General features: G+C 41.9%; 1 protein-coding gene across 6 annotated transcripts in view; it reads left to right on the top strand.

The window, feature by feature from the left end:
- The first annotated feature begins 3,503 nt into the window (after positions 1–3,503).
- LOC115256309 (BMP-2-inducible protein kinase) overlaps positions 3,504–20,566 on the top strand; it is a 60,111-nt gene continuing 43,048 nt past the window's right edge. For 2 of the 6 annotated variants that reach the window (XM_029854544.2, XM_029854541.2), the window contains exon 1: positions 3,504–3,765. The gene's annotated coding sequence lies outside the window, so the exon portion shown is untranslated. Of the gene's footprint in view, positions 4,102–20,566 lie in introns of all 6 variants that reach the window. The other 4 variants (XM_062856936.1, XM_029854542.2, XM_029854540.2 and 1 more) reach the window with 4 other exon arrangements.

Genomic DNA, 20,566 nt, shown 5'->3' with positions numbered 1-20,566 from the left:
GAGACCTGGTGTTCACGGCATTTCTGGAGGATTTGCCGTACGGTGAAGATCTGGTCCGTTGTCGACCGGCCGTCGATGAAACCGGCTTGGTAACTTCCCATTAATTCATTTACTTTAGGTGAAAGACGACGGAAGATGATCTGGAATAGCACTTTGTAGGCGGCATTTAAAATGGTGATCGCTCGAAAGTTCTCACACATTACCTTGTTGCCTTTCTTGTGGATGGAACAGATTATCCCTACCTTCCACTGCCCCGGTAGCTGTTCGGTTTCCCAGATCTTGACTACTAACTGGTGCAAACAGGTGCCCAACTTTTCCTGGCCCATTTTGATGAGTTCTGCTGCAATACCGTCCTTACCAGCCGCTTTGTTGTTTTTGAGCTGGTGGATAGCATCCTTAACTTCCCTCAGCGTGGGAGTTGGTTCGTTCCCGTCCTCTGCTGCACCAACATAGTAATTTCCTTCGCTGCCTTGGTCCTCCGTGCCTACATTCTCTTCGCCATTCAGGTGCTCGTCGAAGTGCTGCTTCCACCTTTCGATCACCTCAAGTTTGTCCGTCAGGAGGCTCCCGTCCTTATCCCTGCAGATTTCGGCTTGCGGCACGAAGCCTCCATTTCGCAGTTCCATTTCCTCGTACTCCGCTTCTTCCAGGCGGCGCTTTTTCTCCCGGAAGAGACGGGTCTGCTGCTTCCGCTTCTGTCTGTATCGCTCCACATTCTGTCGGGTTCCATGCTGCAGCATTACCGTCGGTACTACAAGGACAATTTTGTCCTAATTCATCAAAAGTGGAAGTAACAAGGTGTGTGTTGATGTAGACCGAGTACCCGTAGACGGTAAGTGCAAGAAAGTGTTGTGGAGCCTCGTAGCCGTGCGGTTAGGGTCACCAAGCTTCTAATCGCACCATGCTATGGGGTGAGGGTTCGATTCCCGCTCCGGTCGATGAAACTTTTCGAGAGAACAGTTTCTTCTCCGCATCCACTGGTTCATGCTCCGTGTGTCCTTTGTCTAGTGTTAAGTTTCATTCAGTCTGTACAGTTGTACAGCCTCTGATGGTGTCCGCGTCTTTTTAAGTGCTTCTTGTTTGAGATGAATGTGTAGTGGGGCAACGTCAAAGAGAACTTCGAGCGATGCCATGGGAGTTGAAGAAAACGCTCCAGTCATCGCCATTAAGCACATCCTTTGAAGATGACCTAATTTTGATAGGTTTGTTTGTTGATTATTATCGACACTTTACACAATTGAGCATTCGTGCCGCAATTTTGATAGAATCGCCCTCACTTCGCCCTTTTTTCGCTATAATTCAGCCAATGTGTAACCAATTGGAATACAGATAGTACTAACCATATCCGCCTGTGCACAAAAATTCATTTCCGAGCATTTTCAATTCAGAAATGGTCCAAAACTGAATGAGTTATAGCAAAAAATCGACCCGTGCAAAAAAGAATCGTGTGTACTTGGGTTTTAGACCCCAAGTTGTACCAAAGGTTCGTCGGCATTGCCGGAAGGCCATACAAGCTTTCTTGATTCTGGACTCAATGTGTAGTGTCCAGAAAAGCTTGGAGTCAAGAAAAACTCCAACTAACTATACTTGTTCATCGATTTCAGAAACAAACTGACCCGAAGGTCAAACGCCATTCCGTGAAAAGAACAATAGATGTTTTACTCTGATCAACCGAAAGGCCATATTGGAGACACCAACCTGGTAGCTGGTCGAAAAGGGTGCTGATGCACATGCCAACTAACAATGCTAGGTAGTCGTCGGCAAAACCATGAGTAGGAAAACCGCTATTATTGAGTTGCCTCAATAACATATCAGCTACGAGATTCGACAAAAGCGGGTACAAGTCTCCCCCTTTGAGGGCATCCACAAACACTCAATTTCCTAATCGCTGCTTGGCGCAATGTCGAGAAGAGATGTCGGTTTTTGAGCATTTGGTGAATTCAATTGGAAATCATTTGAGATATACCATGACTCCGTGCAGCTTCCAATATGGCATCGATCGAAATGCACGTTGTCAAAGGCACCCTCGATGTATCGATATCTAAGAAAACACCCAAACAGGATTGCTTTTGAACGAATGCTTTCTCGATATCGTAAACAACCTTGTGTAAAAGAGTCATAGTGGACTTACCACATTGGTAGGCATGTTGGTTTACATGAAGAGGCACGTTGGCCAGATGAACATCACGGATGTGATGATCCACAATGCGTTCTAAGCATTTCAGAAGAAAAGAGGTCAAATTAATATGTCTGAAACTCTTTGCTACTTCATACGACACACGACCCATTTTCGGAATAAACTACACAGTAACATCCCGCCAAGATTTGGGAATATACCCTGTAGCAAAATTGCAAACAAGTATTTTTGTTTCAAAACATGTTTGAAATAATCAAATTCTTTCTGAAGCAAAATACGATAAATCCCATCTGCCCCAGGAGATTTGAAAGGAGCAAAGCTATTAAATGCCCACTCAATCGATTCTATAGTTACGATGCTCCGAGCCGAAGCCAGGGAATCGTAAATACAGGAAAAGACGTCAGGTCCATCCGAAGATGTAATATCCACGCATCCGAGGGAGTGTGTGCTGCATAAGCATTCCAGAACTTCCTCATCAGAGGAAGTCAGATCGCCATTTGGCAAACGAAGTTCGTTCACTCGGAAATCCTTAGATTTCGCAAGGATTTTGTTTAACCAACTGACTTCACTCAAACTGGAAACATTTGTACACAGGACCCACCGGATCGTTCAGCAGACCAGAGAGTTTTCTTGTAGGCCTTGCGAACTGACCTGAAAATCTATGAACCAGCCGAAAGTCGTCTGTTCCAACAACTCTTTCTACAATATTTCCTGACCTTCGATAGATTAGAGTTCCGCCAAGGGGTTCCTCTTGTGGTATTTACAGACCATAGATGACAAGCTTTTTCAAAAGCTTCAATAATCCTAAAAAAATGTAGCGATGGTCAGGAAAAGATTCTTCATCTGACACACGCCAATTGGTCAGCTCGTGAATAATTATACTAAAGGACAAAGCGTTATGTTTAACACTTCCTCTCTGCCAGATACCGAGGTCAATTTGATTCTCCGGGTCAAAATTGATCAGATGTTTTCTTCTGTTAGATTAAGCATACTTTTAATGCTTTCCTTTCAAGTAGCGTTTCTCGGACTCACATATGTACATACCAAACGATATTTGTAAGGAAACTTTTTGCTTTACGGAAAAACGCCTGATGTCTGATCAATTTCGACCCCGGTTTACGGTACAAGAAAAGTTCCTTAATACACATTGACCAATTCTTCAACAACGTATGAACCTTATAAATAAACGAAATAGCTTTAAAAAATATGTTTACCAACTATTTTGAACAAGGAGGGATAATTTTACACCACTCCTCCCCTAGCTGTTGAGCCGTCCCGTGCCGACAGCAAAGCCAGTGAAAAGTAACTAACCCGGCCAGTACGATATCGTTCCTCTTGTTCGCTTGCTCGCTTGCTTGCTCATCATCGACGTTCGTCCGTCGGCGTTCTCAGTTGATAGAACGGCGTCGGTCGAAACGGGTGTGCTCTCGCAAACTACCGTGCGCTTCCATAAGCAAAGCACACACAAGTTGTTATAGGAGGACCGTTTAAGCACGCACTAGTGTACACATTTCGCCATCGGTCAGCTGTTTTCCATCGGTCCGTCGGATAGTTCGCGGGGCGCGCTTTTCCGGAAACGGTCTCGGTAGGATTCCGCCGAAATCCGAAATCTTGTTTGCCTGCCAGTAGTAGTAAGGTAGTGGATATGGGAATGTGAATCTACAGATATACGGATATACTGGGCCGTCGTCCCATTGGGATATGAAGAATTGCTGTTTCGTCACGAAGATTTAGTGCTAAACTGCGGATGACGGGTTTATATGGCTTTGGAGTATGAAACGAATGGCAAACGGATGGCCTGTGGTGATTTTGCAGAGATGTGACGATATGGTTTCGGTTTCGTACAGTGCGACGGTTGTTTCCCAAAGATTAATTGTGTCATTTGAGTGAAACGTGTCATACACTGAACTTCGACTTCAGTTGTTTAGAGGAAACATCTATCGGTTCGCGCAATCAGTATTTCAGTGAGATAGTGCTTTTCTGTATGTTCATTAGAGTGGCTCAAACTATTATGAGAAAATAATAAGTCAGGAATCTAAAACCTTGCAGTAGTTTTTAAGAGTAGACTTATCTACTCAAGTAACATTTTGATAATCAATTAGTCTTGAAGAGGTTCTGAGAACCGTCATATAACATAATACTTTTTATTTTGGTTTTATGATGGTTCTAAGAACCTCTTCTGGTTTATTCGACTAAAAAATGTTACTTGGGCTAGTAAAGATCCCTGACAAATTTAGCTGAACCAGCGAAGTAAACTTCAGTTGAATATAACAATTGGTTCTCATGCACCGATTGAGGTAAAGTTTTTAGTGAACATCACTAGGTATGTCCACATTCATAAAATGCTACTAAATTTCGATTTCGGGATTCCCCTTACTTTAGACCAGTCTAATGTGCATATCATAGAAGCGCTACAAACAACATCAAACAACGTTGAACCGAGTCGGCTTGTTTCAACAAAGTCTATTGTTCAGCTAGAAGAGATGCGCAACTGTGTGTGTCCAAGTGTCAGCTTCATCTAAATTACCACAGCAGAGACGCGGTGATTAATCATCATCATTCTGGGAGATATACCATAAATTTGCAATCGGTTTTATTGATACGGTAAACACCAACCTCGTACCGAGATGCAATCACGTGTGAATAAATCGTTGATCATCAGCAGGTAGTGGTTTGCGATGCGATTCTTCAGATATAGATTACCACCAGTGAGGTAATCCGGAAAAAGGCAATTAGCCTTGAAAATTTCGGTTGAAAGTTTTTCTCTTACTTCGATTAAGTGCAGCAGTTAGTAGCAGCAAAGCAGCGACAGTGTCACCAACTTGGCACGAAAAACGGGTGTGGGGAAAAAGTTTTTGCAGTAACCGTAAAGTGGAGTAATTTTGATAGAGTGGGAGGCACATCATATTTTATGTTTCGCAATGAGACATAGGTTCATCCCAACTTGAACAGAGTATGATAAAGATTGTAGACCACGTGTTTGAGGTTCTAAGCCTTGTGTTGCGATATATACCTACCATATACCTACCTACCTGTTGCAAAAACACCATCAAACTTTTTTAATATTGAGTTCATAATAATTGATTTTTCAAGAGTTAAAAAATACGAAACAAAATTACCTTCTGTTTTGTCACAGTCAAACAGGCTTTTCAGCCCGGACGTAATAGTTAAATTTCTATGTCTCACCCCTGAAAAAAGAGCATCGACGGAGTGACATTAACTTTCTTAGCAGTCACTCCCAACGTATTGATTTCACATTTATACTACATACCTGAGAGAGAGGAGACAGCTCACTGACAGCCACATAGCTAAAAATAATAGGGGTACTCACTAAACAGATTAAATTGCTGCGTAAGCCATGATTTTCAGCTTATTTGAAATGTTTCATGATTTTGCTAATGAAATAATCAACGATTGCCTTGGTGATCACGACGTTTAATCAGTTTACGCTGTTAAGTGAATCCCCCTAATGAGATTTACAGGTCATGTAAACTTCATTTTAGTCATGTAAACTTAGTGTTATGATATATCATTTATGTAAATTTGTGTTATATGTCATGTAAACTCTCAAAGTCATGCTGAATTACATGACATATAATGGAAGTTTACATGATATTTCATGAACTTTACATTATACAGGTATACCTCGATTTAGTGGACCCTCGATTATATAGACCCTCGATTTTATGTACTTCGATTTTATGTACATTTTACCTCGATTTTATGTACATTTTTTTAAATGATAAAATTTGTAATACAGTGGGGTTCCGATTTTGGCAACAAAATTTTTATTTTCAGTTGCCAAAAATGGAACCGTGCTAAAAACGGAATCCTTTTTCTTCAACATTTTTTTACCTTTCTCTGTTTGTAAATGATTACATAATATACCTAGTTACCGTTATGGAACCATATGACGATCTAACCCCGGAACAATTAGTTAGATCATCTTTTCGTAGAGCAATTTGTAGCCTCATCATTGCTATAAATGAATGGATCTCTAAAATCAAATATCCTTATGCGTGTAGCTAGGAATATTTGTTACTTTTTTTGAAACATAGAATAAATTCTATGTGAACTCTTTCCATAAATGTCATTTGTGCAATTTATAACCGCATTAGTGACGTTAAAACGCCTTCAAAGCATTATATCTATGATTAGATTGATTTAGATATTAACTGTTTCTCAGAGACTTTACAGGTAGTGTTTTTGGAGATGTAAAATGACAAACAGAACAGTCAATAATACACTATAGAAAATTTTGACGTTTTATGTTGCTTACAGTTGAGTAAGGCCTTAAAAAATATGGCCTTGTTTGTCAGGAAAGAAGGTGTTAAAATTAAGTTGTAAAGCAAAGAGGCAGCATTTACGTCGTCGCAAAAACAGGATCATTCGTGGCAGATACAAACGAAAAAATCATGAACAAATTTACCCAGTCTACATACTACCGCATAATATACAGAATGGGACAACAAAAAAGAAAAAAAGCAGACATTTAATTGATAAAACTGCTTAAAGGAACATCAACTTTCTCGAAATTCTAAACAAAATTTCTGATCATAATATGTGGATAATATTCACGAAATTTAACAGGAATTGGGTTCTTTGAGGGTATCCGGATTAATTTATAATCGGATTCTCCACCCGAAATCCAAAATTTCATAATTTTTGGAGTGCGGGAACTATTTTTAAAATGCATTTAAAGTTTGTATGGGAAAGTTTTTTTGTTCGGGTCGAACTGTCATTTTATCGATTGAACTGTCATTCTATCCATGAAAATTAGAACTGTTTTGTTATTTTAACCATCAAAACAAAGCTATTGGAATCCAATAAAATCACGTTATACTCAGAAAAATGAGCGCTATCGATTTGGCTATAGAAAATAGCAATATTTTATTCACTAAATAACCCAATTGCTGAAAAAATCCTATCTTGTTATATTTCGTGAAAACTCTTTAAAAATTCTGGCAAAATTTCTGCAGATGTTACTGAAAAATGAATCTTCCCATTCGCAGCGAAATTCATGTGTAAATTCATATAAAAATCTATGGAATTCTCGAAATGAGCCATACAGACTAAACGACTCATTACAGAACTGCGAACACCAAGTCGACAGAGACTAGCACTCAACAAACATTTTGGTCGTATAGGCATCGCATAAACTGCTTTTAACTCTCGATTGATCACGCTGCAGTATTTTGTACAACACGTCGAAATAATCTCGCTTTTTTGTTCTCATCATTAGCGTGGTGCTGACGTTGGTGGCCAACCGCGCGAGCTACGGAAGGTTAACCTAACTTCAACTAAAAGTGGAGTGGACCTAGTGTGATGGTTAGAACACGTGACTATCACGCTAAGAACCAGGGATCAAATCCCACTCCCGACAAACTCACAAAAATGTTAGTTCTTCCGTAGGAAGGGAAGTGAAGCGTGGGTCCCGAGATGAACTAGCCTAGGGCTAGAAACTTCAACTAAACAAACTGTTGTTCAGCTACTTCTGTTTTTTAGGTATGCCTATGAACCATTTGGACATCCTGGTGAAACTTGTAATTTTTTTGGAGCCCTGGATGAACTTATTTGAACACTTCCTTGGTGAATTCGAAATTCGGTGAATGAGATTGTTTTTTTTTTTATATATTTCTTGATGTCTAGAGTTATAAACAAAGCCAAACAATCAGCCAAAATTTATCACTTTTAGACAAATAGTGAGGTCGTACCCTTAAATATTATGAAATGATTCTCTCAATGCAATTTTCCACCAAATTATCTAAGGCAAGAGTACCCCCAGCGGACCTTTGTGCTCTTAAGGGCAACACGTTCGCGTTGTAAGTAAATGGTCAGAGATTCAATTCCCAGCCCTGCCACCAACAATATTGTGCAATATCGTCAACAGAAGGCGCTAGTGTGAAATGTCAAACGCATTGAAAAACGATGCGCGCGCCTCTGGTTGTGAAAGCCACGACTATGAAAATTCAAAATGATCGTTAAAAGCGTGGTCGATGGAAATTTCACAAGTGTTACGTCTGTTTGTCTGTGGTAACGGGTTCAATTCCCGGTTGGTTTAGAAACATTTTGTAAAGGAAATTACCTTAACTTTCTTAGGCATGGAGTATACTCGTGACTGCCGCACGCTATTCACATTAATATCTGTGGAAGTGATCATAGAACACTAAGCTGAGAAGTAGGCGTTGTCCAAGTTGGGATGTTATGCCAAAGAAGAAAGATCTACTCGGTTTTGTGCACCCTGCACACAATAAACAGTTGGACATAATATAAAATGATATATGGACCCATACATCACGTATTCAGGATATGTGTGGCAAACATGAATGGGCTGGTTCCTTTGTTGGGATGCCGGAATAGCAAAAAACGTTATTATGTCTTATTGATATAATACAAGTTGTCTATTGGAAGAATTTTTTATCGATATTAGCTATATCTTGATAAGATTAAAAAATGTTGCCAAAAACGGAATCCTTTGTTGCCAAATTCAGGGGATGCCAAAAACGGAACATGCCAAAAATGGAGCATGCCAAAAACGGAATCCAACTGTATTCAATCAGTTTAATACTTGCAGTTTGTATCATGATGACTTATAATGCAGGGATTTTCAGCCCTTTTGACTCGTGGAGCACTTTATATCAATAAATTATTTTGTGGAGCACCCATATTAGACCCATATGACAAAATGTGTCATAAAGTATATATGTCATGTAAACTTCATACCATCCTGTCCTCATTCTATAGCTTTATTGTGACATTAATATCCACAAACAAGACGCTGCACAGTAGGCCTGGCCGCTTCAATTCTTGTATTGCATCTCCGATGACAAGACAAATGATAGAAGTAGTTGATTATAGAGTCGATTCTATCATTTTCCAGGATTCTTTCAATGAATGGCTGTGTATGTGTAGACTAGACTAGACTAGACAAACATTTACGAAAATTTGATTTCATTATCTGTAGAAGTCGTGACAAAGGATAAACTCCTCGAATTTTTTGTAGTTTGTTTTTTTTTTTTTATCTAAGTGTAGCACAATAAAGCTGCATTTTTCCGGTATAGATGCAAGATTCTTGCAGTACTCCAAGCTACCCCATTGGACGGTGCTACTTATGTGGCTACCGGAGCACACGAAAAGAGCCGCCCGTTGAGGAAGCTAATCTTATTATCGTCCCACGAGTTGGTTGAACGAAATATCCTCATGTCCTGTGGACTGGCGGATGACAAGCGGTGCTGGCTGGTCGACTTCTTCTGTTTGCCAGCCCAGTTTTTCCGCCCAGTTCCTGTAATCGGCCACTCTGCACATTTTCTGCATTTTGTGCTTTCCAGTCATTTTCCTCGCTGCTAGGTGATAGTGTACTGCTATAAGTTGTTCTAGGTTGTCGGTACTAAACTATAGGAAATGTTTATGGGACACAAGCAGGCAGTCAGTAGCCAGCGTTGGGTTTGTTTTTATTTTGTTACACCGCTATGTCAGGTCAGAGTTGAAACACGTGACTGATGACATGAGGGGACTTCAGTAACAGAATAAGCCCAAAGGGAATCTCAGTTTACAGTTTGGTGCATGTTGTTATGTAGCGAGAAGATTACTTTATTATACATATTTCGTCTTTTTATTTCTATTGCTAGGGGTAAGTATTCCAATTATGGCTATAGTACCAATTATTCGCCATAGTTGATTTACACCCTTTAACGATGTAAATCAACAAGAAAAATTTTGTGAACAACAGATCAGGTTCACAAAAGGTGGTTTCACTCATTTAAACTCCACATTTTACTCAAATTATGGTAGAAATAAATAATTTTCCTTAAAATTTCGGGTTCCCTGCACCCTTTTTTGCCATAGTGTACCAATTATGGATACCCCATAAAGAATGCATGCAAATGGTGCGAAAAGGAACCGCAGTTAAAAAATAACTGGAACAGGGTTCCTATCATTGGTACATACATACATTACATTTATTTGTTCAACATAATTAAGACAAGACATAATCAACAATAATACGCCACAATACGCCGCTCTCCATCCTCGGTCGCGCCCAATGCTCGCCAAGTCACGCTCCACCTGGTCCGCCCATCGTGCTCTCTGCGGTCCACGCCTTCTTGTGCCAACCGGATCAGTAGCAAACACCAGCTTTGCAGGGTTTTTGTCCGGCATTCTTGCAACATGCCCTGCCCACCGTATCCTTCCGGCTTTGGCCACCTTCTGGATGCTGGGTTCGCCGTAAAGTGCAGATAGCTCGTGGTTCATCCTTCTCCGCCACACACCGTTCTCCTGCACACCACCGAAGATCGTTCTTAGCACGCGTTGCTCGAAAACTCCGAGTGCTTGCAGGTCCTCCTCGAGCATGGCCCATGTCTCGTGCTCGTAGAGGATCACCGGTCTTATTAGCGTTTTGTACATGGTGCATTTGGTGCGTGGGTGAATCTTTTTCGACCGCAGTTTCTTCTGGAGCCCGTAGTAGGCCCGACTTCCGCTGATGATGCGCCTCCGAATTTCACGGCTCACGTTGTTGTCAGCCGTCAGTAAGGATCCGAGGTAGACGAATTCCTCCACCACCTCGAAAGTATCCCCGTCTATCGTAACATTACTACCCAGACGGATCCGGTCGTGTTCGGTTCCGCCTACCAGCATGTACTTTGTTTTTGAGGCATTCACCACCAGTCCGACCTTTGCTGCTTCGCGTTTCAGGCGGGTGTACAGTTCTGCCACCGTTCCAAATGTTCTAGCGATAATGTCCATAGTTAGTGTTATTCATAAATAACATAAGAATGATAAAATGAGATATGATGGCAAAATTTGTTATTATTTTGTCCTTGGTTTGTTCTTCGCCTCTATCCGGGAAGCTACTCGTCACTAGCTGCGGTCCAAACAACGAATATACCAAAACGCCGAATGAGGAGAAAAGGATAAATGCAATCGGGATCGTAACAATAGACAGTTGATCTTCGGCCCTCGGCCGAAGAAGACACAGCGTCACGCGGAATAACATCGCAGAACGGACCGCCCCCCCCTTATTAGTGGGGCGGCCGAAATAAAGTGAACGGCTGTCGTAAAGCCGAAACAGTTTCGTGTGAGCGATTTCTACACTACCCACCATCTCTCAAGTCTCAAGTTCTCGGTGCCACGGTACGATCGACCGGTCAATGATCGACTTTCCGGAGCTAGCCAAAAAGCGGTGCCCAGTGCGGATTCCCAGAGTTCCGAACGTTTAACAACTCACCGCCCCCCCCCCCCCCCCTTTAGGGGAGGCGCTTTGCGAGGTCCAGCGTAGTGATTCAACACCGGTCTGCCGTAATTCTGCAAAGTGACGTAAGCGCCATTCAAAATTTCAATATTTTGTGGTATATTATATATAATATCTGGTGTAAAAATAACACTGTGGTATTCCTGCTGTATTAGAATGCAAGATCTAGTCGTAATCTATCATCTGTGGAAAGAAACGTAGAGAATGAGCAAGAGTTTTATGGATAATATCCAAAAAATTGGCCAAAACTATCAATGTCGCTTACGTCACTTTGCAGAATTACGGCAGCGGTGGTCTACTACTCTCCCGACCGGTCGGTTACTATTCTCCACACCTTCGTGTACCTCACGACCATCCACGAGGCGGTACCTGAAGGACAAACTATTACAGCCCTGGCCTCAAGGAACTATGCGCCTTTTGAGTCTCTGGATGTGATGCTAATATCCTTCTGCGAAAAACGAAACCTGTATCAGGCCGTGTGGCCGAATCCGTGGCTCGTGTTAAGGAAGCCCTGCTAAACCTTCAATCAACGTTACTACTATGCCAAGCGTCGTGTGTCCAGCTTCGCTGCCCTCGGTTCCCAGTGTCGCCTCAAAGGAGGCCGCCTCGAATGATGCACGCCGCGCAAGACAAGCCCAAGATACCATCCCCCTCCCCCTTTGGGACACTATAATAAAGTAGGTACGTAATAGGAATACCAATGTAACCACTTTTTAGGACCACCCACATTCGAAAACTTCCCCACACTTCAACGCCCTGGCACCCGGAAGCTTAATTAAGAGGCTTAATCTTAAGCTTAATCTTAAGAGGCCTTCTGTGCCCACCCCGGAAGCGGCCGCGGCTCAGACCAGCTGCTTGGGGCCTAGCGACGTTCCCTTCTGGAGCGTCAAGATTCTCTTGGGGTCAAAAAGTAGTTTCAATCTACTTTCTCTCTCTTTCTCCTACATATACATCTCATGTATATTCGTATGTTCACAGCGATCGCTAGAACCAGACACGGATTAAAAAAAAAAAAAACGTTTCCCGTCCTTCCTACCAGAGTTTAATATTTTCATTTTCAATGAATGAAATTCAACGTGAATTTTAAAAATTCTCAACTGAGGGATCAAAATAAAATTCATTTTGGTGAATGAATTTTTCACCTATTCATTAATTTTTCTGTCACTGACAATTTTCACTGAGAAATAAAACTGAACCGTAACTCCCGATTATACTTCCAATCACCTCAAAACTTGTGTATAGTAATTAATTAGAACAATATTATGTTCTCTATTTGTCCATTAAATCGGATTGTGCGTCTGTTAAAAGAAATTGGACATTTCACGACGTGCGAAAAATATTCGTGACAGAGAATTGAATGAAAAAAGCGAGGCATTCAACTGACAATGAATGTGGCCAAACACGAATGAAAAAATAAGAATGTCAATCTTCACTTTCAATCTTCGAATTTTTTACTCTCTGCTTCCAACCTACATCACAGCACAGTGTCAATCTATCATATAACGCCTACAAGCTATGCGACCAGCGAACTGTGCCGCTTCACAGTAATCTTCACAAAATCTATCACTTTACGCCTGGCATCCATGGACCAATGCATGAACCTTGTGCCAAAAATAGAACATTTCCCACCAACACTCCGACATCCGCATGAGCTTGTGCAGGTGCAGAGGATTCAACGGCCTGTTGGCAACAAGGGATTGGTAGTTGATCTGCTCCAGCAGCTTTGTTGTTTTTCCACCGGCCAACCTCTTCCTAAATCTCTTGGAGGTTAGGGGCTGGAAATCTTTCGTCCAGCGCACGTACTCCTAGATCTATTACCACGCCACCTTCAGTGCTTGCAACGTCGCCATTGAGGTGCTCATCGTAATGCTGCCGCCACCTCTCGACCACCTCACACTTGCTCGTGAGACTATTCCCGTGATTATCTCGGCTCATGTCGGCTTGTGGCACAAAGCCTCTGTGCGAGCGCGGTACAGCTCTTCCATCGATTCGTGATCTCGTTCTTCCTGCTGGCGATTCTTCCTCCGGAATATTGAGTTCTACCTGTTCCTCGCCTGTCTATAACGTGCCTCATTTGCTCTCGTAAGGTGTTGCTGCATTCTTCTCGTTTTTCAACTGTTCACATTCGCCGTCGTACCAGTCGTTTCTGTGATTCGGAGTCGCAAGCCTAGTGCTGTAGCTGAGGTACTACCGCAGGTACTACTAGGCGCATCGGATGTCCCTCCAGCCATCTTCAAGTGTAGCTGCGCCAAACTTCTCTTCCGTTGGTAGGGCCACTGCTAGCTGCGGCGCGTAGTCTTGAGCCACTTCTACGTTACGCAGCTGCTCGATGTTGAGCCGCTGCGTTCGACTTCGACGCGTGGTAATAACTGTCGAAAGTTTTGGGCGCATGCATACAGCGACTAAGGGCTGTCCATAAACCACGTGGTCACTTTTTGGGAGATTCCTAAACAGTGAATCATTATTCCATGTTCCAATTTTCTAATCGTAGTCCTTTTTTCGTCGTGTGTCTTTGCCGATTGTATCGAGTCGTATTTTCTTCAGTTCTGTTTAACGTCCCAACCAACACTGAGACGACCACGCTGATGGGGCTACCACCTTGGATCTAGCTGGGCGTGATGCAGTGATTCAGTCGCTGGATGCCAGAACAGACGCTGTTTGAGCCGCGCCTCCTTGGTGGATAGACGCTCGGTTCGTACCTCCTCAATCTAGCTGAAGTCTGAAGGGCAACAGTGCCCAGGCTGCACTACCAGCTAATCACACAACTCTTAGCTGGCGATCTTTGTCATCGCTTGACCCGTGGAAGCATGAGGTAGGAACTTGTGAGGACCAGAGCTATGTTGAACGCTCTCCTTATCGACTCACCGTTTTGCAGCCCTTTTTATGGTATCAGTTGCTCAGAATATACAATTCCTGGTCAAAAAACTACTTTTTTGAACATATGATGTTTATGATTATATACTATTATTCTGCGTTGCATATTTGTCGAGTAAAGTCTTAAATAATTACTTCGTTGCAGTAAAATTTAACAACAATATGTTTAGACTTTGTAATGTCATGCTGGAATGTGTTTTGTATAATAAGCAAGATGATCATTTTTTATTGTTTAAAACTGTAGAGAGTAGAGTAAACATAGATCCGCGGAGAGGGATCTGTAGTATCCAAAGAGAAACCGATTGTTAAGCCTAAATCTATAATCATTGTCGTAATTATAAATTCCTTTTTTTCACGTTCTTACTCTAACGTGATCTTCTTGTTCAACTTCACACTTGATTCAGATTGCCAAAATATAAGTATTTTTACAAATCACCAGTAAAAAGTTTACCAAGATCGCAGAAATTTTCCCATTTCATCGCTGAGCTTCGGCAAACATTTTGCCCAGTAGAAGTCGAGAATAGTCAAAAAGAATATGGATTGGACAAAGGTCGGTTTTATCATCACCGTACTGAAAAATTCATCGTTCATGCAACTTTGAAAACGGGTTGTTTTAATTATCGTGCTGAAATTCTACACAAATCTGCACCCGAAATCCAAGAGATTTTTTTCTGTCATCCAAATTCTCACGTTCCAACAAACCAATCAGAAGCAGATCAACGAATCTATTATCGTTTCTGATTGTTTGTTAACACACTCCAAGGCCGAATTGGTAGTTCGCTATTGAACTTGGAAATGAGCTGCTGAGTGAGTGTTTGCTGCACAAATGTATGCACGGTGGGTAAGCGAGTGTCTTTATGTTATTCGGATGCAAATTGCAGCCAAACAAATGCAGTAGGTACATGCTATCCAACACAACTTTATTACTGACAGCTGGTAGATAGGCATAGTTAAGCTGAGTTTTGTACTGAATAAGCGCATCACGTGATAAACCAAATCGTATATTCTTTTGTAGTTTTTGGGTTGCTGTTCTAATTTTAAGCATTTTAAGAACTAAATAAATATTTCATAAAATTGGATATGATTATTAATTCCATACCACCATATTCACCTTTTTTATGAAAACTATTTCATAAGTGGTGGTTTCCATTCTTTATGTATGATACATGCTCACTCCTAAACAACATTTTTTTTGCGAGAAACCTCTCAACTGTTCCAGAACAGTTCAATTTTTTCTGAACTAACTGAGAGTGTACGCACAAAGTCATTCCATCGATTTCTCTCATTTCAGCATAACTTAATCCATCGTTAGCCAGAGTGAAGAGTAATTCAATGATAGATTTATCAATCAATCCAAAACCGCCATGCACATAGCTAGCGACATTGAAATACAATGGTCTTCCTTATTTGCGCTTATGACAGAGGTGCTGTTGCTATTTGCGTGCCGATTCGGAAGCAGTCCAGTCGATCAGTTTTGGTCATCGCATCAATCAAAAAGCACATCATCACACATGAATTGTTGTTCGAGACATCACAAAAGTCCATCCGCTTCAATTGCGAGGAAACAACGAAAAGATTACTTTTACGCAAAGTTAACACTAAATACTTATTTGCTAATACTAGCATTATTAGCTTGTTTTGATCTCTAAAAAGCATCGACTTAGTCGCGTAACGTTTCCAGTATTTTTTTAATTCTCATTTTACGTTTGTTGTTGTGAAAATGTGGTAGACTAAATAAAATATATACTGATACATTAGGAGAATTCTTTACAGAATAAAGATCCAGTTTCGTCACTAATGTTACCTATATAGTTTCTGAAACACATGATTCACAACGTTGGTGCGCAAACGTTTCCATGCATCAAATCTCAATAATTATTACTTTAATTCACGCCGTCTGCTAGGTCTGCTCACAGATTATCGGATATTACAAGTCGTATTGTTGCCGTGTGTATATTAAGATATGACGAATTTGTCTTATTTATGATATAATGATCGAGCTTTCTAAGCTCAGAACATACATTAAACATACACAAACATTTTTTTTTCTAATGTTATTTCTCTTTATCTGTGTCCAAATGCGTGACATGACGTTAACGGTGGTGACGACAACAAATAAAAAAAACAGTCACGTTTCCACGGTTCGTTACTGTTTAAGCAAATTAGTCATGAGCAATCCCATTGTTGGTTGGCTGTACAGTGACTGCCGTCATTTTGAAACAGCATATTCCGTTTTAAACTAACTCATAGTAAAATGAAATTGGAATTCACTTAATGAGGTGGTGCCCACCATCCAGTGATCGGTAACGTGCAATGAATGCTCGAGATTGCCGTTTGCGTGACTAACAATGTCTATAAATGCGGTGATCTCAGTTGCGTTCTAAGGGATTACATCACTTGACGAATAACGAAGTAACTTTTTCGGCTGTTCGAGTCCGTATGAAGTTGATCATCAATATTAACTTCTTTTCTCGATCAGCCTAGATAGCTGTGTAGTGTCGGTAGCGATTGTCTCAATTGGCTAAGAATAACACTACGGACCGCCTGTTCCGGTGGTAAGAATCCACCAACAGGTGACCCCTAATTCATGGTGTGATGCGGCTTTATGCTTACCGTGCCTAGGAATGAATGGCTAGGGGGGTCTAATAAAAACCTAACCGCTAACGGAGCCTGTGGAGTACCAGGGCGCCCTCCACAGTATGTAGCCCTTACTGCGCTAACCGGAGCAATGGTGCAGTGGACCTTGTGTTTCTCCGAGACAATCAGCTGCCCTTCTTTAGTCTCACTTGAGGCTAAATAAGGGCGGGATTATGAAGATGTTGTTAATTAGTTTAAATTTTCACCTATATGGTTTCGCATTATGCGATTTACACAGTGTATTCTGTGTATCCTCGCCTTTGGCGTTTTCCAATCGATACCGATTTGGTTTTATTGTTGCTGTTCTTTGTTGTGCTGCTGTTGCGAAGAGTTTAATCTTACCTAGTTTGGGTAGTGGCTACGGTTAGGATAGCTCAGATCAATCTTCAGCATAAAAGAACAGCAACGATCAATCTTTGCAGACGTATGCAAAATGGTACAGCCCAAGTGGCCTTGGTACAAGAACCTTACTTTCGTAAGGGAAATTTCTATCTAGGAAACCTTGTGAACCCGGTGTTTGCCACTTTCAGTAAACATGAAATGGCAAACTCGCGTGTCATGCCTCGAGCCTGTGTGCTTGTCAACAACGCAATAGTTGCTACACTCATCTCTGAACTAACCACCCGAGATGTATGTGCTATCACAATTGATGTATCTGTTGGAAACCTCAACAGGAAATACGTCTATTGTTCTGTGTATTTACCACATGATGAACCATCCCCTACGGATGCTTTCAAACAAGTCATCGCATACTGCACTTCAAAAGGCCTTCCGCTAATTGTTGGCAGTGATGCTAATGCTCACCATATCATCTGGGGCAGCTCAGATATTAACTTGAGAGGCTCCAGTTTGATGGAGTACTTAAGTAGTACAGATCTTGCATTACTTAGCATAGGCAACCGCCCAACCTTCATGGTATCTGCTAGAGAGGAAGTGTTAGATATAACGCTTTGCTCTAGCAGAATTAGTCACGAGCTGACCAATTGGCATGTGTCAGATGAAGAATCTTTATCTGACCATCGCTATATCTTTTTTGAACATTTAAATGTTACTTCGCAAACATTGCGTTTCAGGAATCCTCGGTCAACAAACTGGGATCTTTATACTGATTTGGTTGCAGCCAAATTTCATGGATATTCACCATCCATTGACACTCCAAGTGATTTAGATGATGCCGTTGATACTACAACGACCTTCATCATGGAAGCTTTTGAAGAAGCATGCCCTCTACGGTCTGTGAAGATCACAAGAGGAACCCCTTGGTGGAACTCTGATTTGGCGAAACTCAGGAAACAATGTAGAAAGAGTTGGAACAGACGACGTTCGGCTGGTTCGGAGGCTTTCAGGTCGGCTCGCAAGGCCTACAGGAAAGCTCTCCGGTCTGCTGAACGATCCGGCTGGAAAAACCTTTGTACAAATGTTTCCAGCTTGAGTGAAGTCTGTCGGTTGAACAAAATCCTTGCGAAATCTAAGGATTTCCGGGTGAACGAACTTCGTTTGCCAAATGGCGATCTGACTTCCTCTGATGAGGAAGTTCTGGAATGCTTATTCAGCACACACTTCCCTGGATGTGTGGATATTACATCTTCGGATGACCCTGATGTCTTTTCTTGTAGTTATGATTCTTTAGCTTCGGCTCGGAGTATTGTAACTATAGAATCGATTGAGTGGGCTCTTAATAGCTTTGCTCCTTTCAAATCTCCTGGGGCAGATGGGATTTATCCTATTTTGGGATATTACTGTAAAGTTTATTCCGAAAGTGGGTCGTGCGTCGTATGAAGAAGCAAAGAGTTTCAGACCTATCAGTTTGACCTCTTTTCTTCTGAAATGCTTAGAACGCATTGTGGATCATCATATCGAGAAAGCATTCGCTCAAAAGCAATCTTGTTTGGGTGTTTTCTTAGATATCGAGGGTGCCTTTGACAACGTGCCTTTCGATGCCATATTGGAAGCCGCACGGAGTCATGGTATATCTCCAATGATTTCCAATTGGATTCACCAAATGCTCAAAAACCGATATCTCTTCTCGACATTGCGTCTAGCAGGGATTAGGAAATTGAGTGTTTGTGGATGCCCCCAAGGGGGAGTCTTATCACCGCTTTTGTGGAATCTCGTAGCAGATACGCTATTGAGGCAACTCAATAATAGCGGTTTTCCTACTTATGGTTTTGCCGACGACTACCTAACATTGTTAGTTGGTATGTGCATCAGCACCCTTTTCGACCTGATGCAAAACGCCCTTCAGGTAGTTGAGGGTTGGTGTCGCCAATATGGCCTTTCGGTTAATCCGAGTAAAACATCTATTGTTCTTTTCACGGAAAGGCGAAACCGTAATGGCGTTCGACCTTTGCGTCTCTTTGATTCTGAAATCGATGTGACTGAACAGGTAAAGTACGTTGGAGTCATTCTTGATTCCAAGCTTTCCTGGACACCTCACATTGAGTTCAGAATCAAGAAAGCTTGTATGGCCTTCGGGCAATGCCGGCGTACTTTTGGTACAACTTGGGGTCTAAAACCCAAGTATATCAAATGGATTTACACAACTGTGGTTCGGCCAATATTGGCTTATGGATGTCTTGTGTGGTGGCAAAAGGGTGAAGTGAGAACGGTCCAATCAAAATTAGGCCATCTCCAAAGGATGTGCTTAATGGCGATGTCTGGAGCGTTCTCTTCAACTCCTACGGCAGCGCTAGAAGTTCTCTTTGACGTTGCCCCACTACACATTCATCTCAAACAAGAAGCCCTTTCTTGCACTTACCGGTTACGGGTACTCGGTCTACTAGAGGAAACTCCTGTGAACCGCAGTTCAACACACACCTCGTTGTTTCCACTTTTGGTGAATTGGGACAAAATTGTCCTTGCTCCAAGTGATCTTACAATTGCTTGTAATTTTCCATATAGGACATTTTCCACGAAATTCCCTTCCCGAGAAGAGTGGACATCTGGTTATCTGGAAAGAAGTATTTCAGACGGCATCGTATGTTACACTGATGGCTCCCTTCTCGAAGGTCGAGCAGGTGCTGGTGTTTATTCTCGTGAGCTAAGGCTGTATCAGTCTTATTCACTTGGTAGACACTGTACCGTTTTTCAGGCCGAAATCTTTGCTCTTATGTGCGGAGTGCAATCAGCACTTCAGCAGCACGTAATGGGCAAAGTAATATACTTCTGTTCAGATAGCCAGGCTGCTATTAAAGCACTTGCTTCGGCCAACTCCAGGTCGAAGATAGTTATCGCTTGTCGAACTCAAATCGAGGAGCTGAATTCAGCAAACGCTGTTCACCTTCTATGGGTACCTGGTCATTCTTCCATCGCTGGAAATGAATTGGCTGATGAGTTAGCTCGCTCTGGAGCATCACATGACTTCATTGGCCCTGAGCCAGCTATTCCGATATCGAAGTGTTGGATTAAGCTTCAGATTCACACCTGGGCTGTCACTCAACACAGACAATATTGGAATAGTTTGGAGTCATGTCATCAAACCAAATTGTATAGTGCTGAGCCATCTCTACGGGTGGGGAAGTATCTAACTAATCTGTCTAAGCAGAATTGCAGCATGCTGGTCAAAGCATTGACTGGCCACTGCCGACTCAGCTATCACATGGCGAATATTCAGCAAGCTGATTCATTTGCCTGTGATAGCTGTGAATCCGATTATGGAACTTCGTATCATT

The sequence above is a fragment of the Aedes albopictus genome, chromosome 3 (genome assembly GCF_035046485.1).
Source record: "Aedes albopictus strain Foshan chromosome 3, AalbF5, whole genome shotgun sequence".
Classification (NCBI taxonomy): Eukaryota; Metazoa; Arthropoda; class Insecta; order Diptera; family Culicidae; genus Aedes; species Aedes albopictus.
Note: the sequence above shows the minus strand (reverse complement) of the source record. Positions and strands in the feature narration are given on the sequence as shown.